Source organism: Hyposmocoma kahamanoa, unplaced genomic scaffold (assembly GCF_003589595.1).
Source record: "Hyposmocoma kahamanoa isolate Upper Pololo Valley unplaced genomic scaffold, ASM358959v1 87, whole genome shotgun sequence".
NCBI lineage: Eukaryota > Metazoa > Arthropoda > Insecta > Lepidoptera > Cosmopterigidae > Hyposmocoma > Hyposmocoma kahamanoa.
In genome coordinates this window covers 20,966,308-20,973,382 of record NW_020654422.1, presented here as the reverse complement: position 1 = coordinate 20,973,382, position 7,075 = coordinate 20,966,308, and the positions used below count along the sequence as shown (strand labels likewise).

At 36.0% G+C, this 7,075-nt stretch overlaps 1 non-coding gene across 1 annotated transcript; it reads left to right on the top strand.

The window, feature by feature from the left end:
* The first annotated feature begins 6,300 nt into the window (after positions 1-6,300).
* Trnat-ggu lies at positions 6,301-6,374 on the top strand. The gene has a single exon. It is a non-coding gene; the product is annotated as a tRNA-Thr (tRNA).
* The last annotated feature ends 701 nt before the right edge of the window (positions 6,375-7,075 follow it).

Here is a 7,075-nt window from a genome sequence, read left to right as displayed (position 1 = left end):
GGAATGGAAAGCATCTGATTTGGAGTCACCCGTGTCACCTATGTTCTTCTGAAAAACTGGCCACTTACACCAGATCTTTTTTTTTTAAATTTGATAAAAAAAGTACTTCAATCGTCATTTGAGTTCGATTAAACGTTCTGGTATGTGTGGTCAGTGTTTCAAATGAACGCTGTTATCATAATTTTATTATCATAATGTTAACTACCTCTCTGGCCGAACTGTTACGACTACCACGCAGATGTCCCATACATTTATTTCTCTCGTGAGTTTGAGTGTAATTTGTGGTTGTCTCTGTATATGTCCATGGCACCTGCGACATAGGGTTTCCCTAGTTGAGTGTGTGCGTTATAAAAAAAAATCAACCTATTTTATCATATGTCTATGAGTATAGTTTTAATTCCCATGTGTAGTAATTTCGATAATCTTTTTAACTGGAATTACAGGCACATGGGACGTTTTAACTTGTGTCTCAGGGTGACGGGTCTAGTAGCAGTGCCCCTGAGAACTTTGCGATTAAAAACTCTGGGCGGCACTGCAACTGTCATGAACAGGTATGTCGCTTACCATCAGGCTCACGTCTTGTTCGTCCCGTCGCGTGGTATCATAAAAAACTCTGCACTATCTCGAATTCACCTAGATTTTTGGTACAAAAGTAATATGAATTTTTTTTTTTTCAGGTATGTTATGCAGATTTACAATGATCTCAATCTAAATAGGATTCTTGTAAAAGGTAACAAATGCACCTTGACTTTAAGGTTCAACTCATACTGGTGCAGAGTCGAAACGTCGCGTCGCGTCCTGTTTGAGTTGAGCCTAACACCTCGGCAGACTTCAGCATGTGAGTCAAAAAGATGTGAAAAATATGATAAGGTGATAATAAAAAGACGCCGCTAGAATTGAAGTTGAAACAAATGAATTTGACTTATGTGCTTTAAGTCGGTTGATGTATTGGTTTTTGACTTATGTGCTTAGGCAGACTTGCCGAAATATTCTTGTTTTTCTGAACAATCTATTTCTTTCTATTTTGCTTTAAGTCGTTTTCATATTATAAACTGTCAACTGTAAAACTAAAGCTTTGGATACCGAAAAGAAGAAGAAAGAATTTGAAACATACCAAGTGGGTTTAATGCAATTAGTCACACTTGATTGAGTAAATTCATTACTTAAATTGTTAGTTGTCATTGTGCTTGACAGTTTCAAAATAGCTTTTCATTTTATTGGCTGTTCTTACAACGCCTGTACAACTGGTAGCTCAATGACAGGCCGATGGTTAATATCACTATGGCATATATCTATTAGCTTTAATTTCTAAATTACGTACAAGCGTGAATGGTTATTACCAATACCTCTCGCTAACGATGAAGAAAAAAACAGCGATCAATCCCATATCTCAAAGACACACACTTGGAAAATGGCTGAATTCCGCAACCTGTAATGGACTTTAGAGAAGAGTCGTTCCCAACAGTTGAATATATAAAGATGCCTACAAATGCTTGATTTTTGATGATTGTTATTGGACGATTTGTCAGCTAACAGATTTTATCGATCGCTACTGTCACCTATTAGGGTTTGATAAATATCAGGTTTTAAATGGAACAAATTTGTAGACACCTACGCGTTGAAAACATGCGTTGTCAAACGTCTGTTGCTTACATATATACTCGTTTTGTTTGATCACACGTGTTGAAAGTCAAAAAGTCGAGAACATCTGTAAGCACCTGAACGAGTTAATGATGATGATGAAGTCGACTTATGTAACTTACACTTTGCTTCCGCAGTTGCATGTCAAAAATTCAAACGGCATTTTCCAACTTTCTACCTCCCATAATCGAATACAAAAATAAAATCACCAAACACCATCACCTGCTGATGTTTTAATCTCCCACATTAGGCGAGGACAAATAAACAAACCGCTTGATTACAAACCCAAACCTTTTACGACTAAACCTGGTGGGTAAAGTATTTTAAAAGCTAAACAAGCGGTTGGAAGAAAGTTTTTGAACGCACTCCATTGCTCGTATTTACCAAAAAAGACTGGAATATTATGGAATTTAGGAGTGATAAAAATAGAATACAGAAATATAATTGTGAACCTTTAACTTTCTTGTTTCGTCACAATACTGAAGAGGAGGTATTATATCTCTATTTCTCGCTAGCAACATTAAAAACATAAGAAGACACCAGTGTTGCCATATTTATATAAGTTAGATGCAAAAGAAAAAAGCAGAGCTGCGTTCGATTCCGGGCTTACACCTCTAAGTTTTTCAAAATTTACATGAGCTTTTCGGTGAAGGAACGTCGTGATGAAGGTTTCATACACGTCGAATAAGGTTCACAGCCCTTGAAAAACGCGTGAAGTTCGCAATCCCCATTGGACCAGCGTGACAGCCTATGGCTTAAAACTCTCGCCTGGGAGGAGAAACGCCCAGAAATGGGACGTATAAAGGGGTTGACGATGATGAAAGAAAAATCTTTTAACGACCACGCCTGTATTGTTTTATATCACATTAACACATAAACCAAATCTTGCCTCCAAAACGTTTTCTATTGTCATTATTATCTACTGGACTAGTAAGTCACCATGTCATCCGTCCAGCCAGTGAAAATAGCCATAGCACTCGACGCTTTGGAATGCCTAATTAATTACTCTTTCCTACACGAATTGCACTAGATACTGTGATATGTGTTCATATAGTGACCTTTTTTACATCGGCCTAATGGATGCGGGCTGACAGACGGTGGTTTCGTGTTCCTTTGTTAAGCTGATTATGTCACTTGTTGACCAGGCTGGTCTAATAAAGAATGCCTCGGACCCTCTTGCTTTTGTTTTTGTTCCGACAGGCAATGTACATCGTATTTAAGCAAAAGAATTTCTGAACTTTGGGTATAGAATAACATTTCTTAAACAAGCGGTAGCATATTGTGTGATCGGTCTGCTCTGATTGAAAAAAAAAATTTTAATATATCGTCTTGCAGAAATCGCAACAAACCTGCATTTAGACATTTACTTCGAAAGGACCCCTGACCGTGTGCTGAGTTCCTATATTATTCACATCACATCCATTAGACGAATGGATCTTTAAGAATGAACTAACTAATAAAACTAATCAAATTACAAATACCACACAAACGTCAATTCAAAGTTAGTTCAGGAACTTCCATCTAACTCCGCAAATATGCGTACATGTTTTATAAGTTCCTGATAAAGAGGCAGTAAAAGCTTCAAAGGGCTTTAATGCATAGTTAATTATTCGGCCCCGATCTTGAAGGCTTATTAGGAAAGTCCCATAATAAGAACGTGGGCGTCAAGACACGGTGTGCGGTCTTTATGCCGGTCAACCACCAACCAATCTCCAAATTCCCATTTAAAAACCTCCTTTATCCCCTTTAACACAAAGTTCACTTTCTAGAATATGCATCACAACTATCGCTCTTGAATTTCTTAAGGAAGGCGTCAAGGCAACTTCTACTGTATTCGCTCGACACAAAGTAAGTTTTCGAATGTGTTGATAGGTTTACACTATTAAAATAATGAGAGCTCCTTAGGGTATCCCCGCAATTTCTCATGTGTTTGCCTCCTTTATTTATTGTGTAGCGAATAAGGCTACTGTTTCTCTTTGTTGCTTGTCTGAGACGTAGGAAATGAAGTTTGTCACATGCTCTTTTTAGGCATATAGAGGCGTCTTTTGTTTTCTTTTTTTAAAGTCCACAAGTCATCCATGGCTTTAGTTTGTTTATTGAGCCCTCAATTGCGTTCTTTAAATTCCTTCTTTGAAACTTTAAGGATTGTTATAAGAAAGTTTACAAGTTTTGTCTATTTGTCGTCTCGGCTTTTGGCTGAGGTCAAAAATTTTAAATTTCAAAATGTCCCCTTACTCCACCCCTAAAAAAGGAAGCGTTTTTTAAATAGAATTTGAATAACTCAATATGCTCACAATAGCAATTGATTTGTCCTCTATTTCGTATTCAGTATTGTCATGGTAATACTTATTCTTAAGAAGCTGGTTTTCTGTGAAGAGTAGTTTTTTATTTTCTTAGGAATCCGTATAGTAAATTTATTGGTGTATTTTGGCCATCTCATGTAGAAATATAAATAAAAACCATTTATTGCAATGCCACGTTATAAAAAAGACAAAAAAAACGAATATAAATAAAAGCAAAATTAACACAAAAACAAACGAAGCAAACATTTAAGCACCAAGTTATACTATACTACATAATACTATACTGACATGTGTGCAACTGTGGCGTATGCGAAAGGTTCTCATTCAGCTAAAGCCACAGACGCTGGTTTTCATTGGACCCTAGCCGAGTGGGTGACGGACGTGTATGATATGTATATGTGATTTTAAAGGTTATTTATAATTACGCGATAAAACAAAAATTTTAATTTCTAAGTTACGCATATGATGTACATTTCGTCGGTCTTTTGTAGAAAGTACGAAGACGCCATTTCGAAAAATGTTTCAGGGGAACCTATTGAAGTTTCTCACGACTGTTTAAAAATATTTGCATCCAGTTTTAAATTCAAATTTAATTAAAAACAAAATTCAATTTTAAAACAGGACATAAATATTTTAAAACAGTCGTCAAAATCTAAAATACGCTCCTCTGAAAAATTTTTCGGTTAGCCTATCACAAAGTCGAAATTTTTAATTATTAAATTTTTTAATTATTTAATTTTTAGTTATTTTTCCGAAATAACGTTTGTTCGAATTTTAATTACACCGAAAACCGAATTATAACGAAACAGTTGTTCTTTCAGGATATGTTGAATGTTTAATCGCAAAGACACAATTAGGTTCGGTTAGGTAAGATTAAGTTAGGTTTAAAAGAAAAACATTTTCCTCTCAAAATTACTTTCGAGGTTATGAAATTTCGACCAAACGTTGTTTCTGGAAAATGTCATTTCAGACTACTGATAGGTAACCATTTTTCGAAATGGCGCTTTCGCCGTTTCTATAAAACACCGACGAATGTTATGTAAGTACACCTGCACGTCAAAGAAGGCTCTCGTGTGAAGTCACCTGTGACTGAAATCCACTGGGACGTACATTGGGTCAGTGATAATAATAATATTGTAATAAAACATATTCACAATTTGAATGTTGTGGATTTTGTTGTGGTTTGAACCCGTATTTAACTGACCCTACTTACACTTAACCGACTTTCTGTTCAATAGTTCACAATGTCAACATAGAATGCCGATGTCACGAGTCTCGGAAAGAAAGCTTTTTATAGTGATGACTAAGCGAAACACGTTGACGATGTAGTCACCGATATAGCTTTTTATGTTAAGTATTTCTTATCTCGTATTAAGTGGTTCATTGTTTTACTTGGAGTTAACTAAAAAGGTATTACGGTTACTACATATACACGCATATATTAGTAGCAATAGAACTATTTGTGAAAGAATTCCTCCAGAAAAGTACTGGCGCCTTATTTCTGCCGGCAAGCGGTGATATGAGTATTATCTGTGTTCCGGTTTATAAGGGTTCAAACAACTTGTCAACTTATGTCTCAGGGTGACGGGCGAGACGGTGGTGCCCTACAAATCTTTTAAAGCTCTTATTGGCACTACAACTGCTATGGACAGGCTTATGGATGCTCACCAGCAGGCGCTCGGCTTGGTGGCTTGGTATCTTAAAAAAATAAAATTAATAAAACAAAACTTAAATTGCTAACAACGTTAACCATTTGAGAGTTTAATAAATAAATGAAAAAATCAAATAACATTTACGAAATTCACAAGGACACGAAATCAACATCGAATTACTTGGTAAGTCTGTATTTGTTTGAAACTAAAACGAATGAAATAAAAACGGGACAAGCAAGTTTTTTTCGAATTAGACTTGAAAAAAACTACAATATCCGGCCAGTCATTTGCGAAAAGTTGTGTTATTTTGGAGGTCTTTATGCTTTCGGTAGTGTATACTACACGTATAACATAATTATGACAAATTTGTTAAATTTTTATTGAATTGATATTCAATTATTTTTTGTGAAATTACGCCACTAGTTTGTTATAATTATTAATACAAAGATCGAACACTCAGAAAAAATTCCTTCGATCCGGGCGGATTCGAACCGACGTCTTCTTGCATACCGTGTCAGACGCTATACCAACTAAGCCACGGAATGAACCAACGGACCTCACGAATTTTTCTGTGTGCTTGGGTCGTGTCTTTGTACTTGGTCTTTCAACGACTTTTTAGTCGTAGCGCCATCTATGAGAAATCTATTACAGATGTATCACCCAGTTAGTACCTATACAGCTACCAGTCCTGAGGTCCGTTGGTTCGTTCCGTGGCTTAGTTGGTATAGCGTCTGGCACGGTATGCAAGAAGACGTCGGTTCGAATCCGACCGGAACGAAGGAACTTTTTCTGAGTGTTCGATCTTTGTATTAATAATTATGACAAATTTGACCAAGTTCTGCGGTTCAGATTTTTTCGTGTCATACAATGAAATGATTCTTTCACGAACCTGATCCAACCAGCACTATTAAAAATTTTATCCATTTTTATGGACAACTCTCCCTTGACCAAAAAATTCACTATGCCAAACCTGCTTTCACAAAAACAGACTTAATGGTTCCTAAGACATTTCCTAGTATCATCTGTGGTTTCGGAATTCTCCACACTGTCCCATTTAAAAAAAAACACTGTTTATTTGAAAATTAAAAAGTTATTGAAAGGTTGGACTTTTTAAGTCAACGTAGTGTATCCTGGTGATATTTTGAAATTCAAAACAGTATTACACGAAGACACAAAGTTCTGCGAGATTTTTGAAGGTCATTCTACCCATCACACTTTAAAAAATTTTTGCCAAATTTTCATACGAACACAGCCTAAAGCGTCAATCCGATTTCTGCGCATTTGTACTCAAAATTGTTTGTATTAATGCGCAACTCACATACACTTCAGGGTAAAACTTGTATATAGGGTGTAACAGAAAACTGTAGTCATATTTCGAGGTCACATTATAACGATATGAAATACATTAACAATGTTATTTTCGCTTGCACCATCATGCTTGTATCTAAATTTTTGTTAGGTACTGACTCACTAAAACTC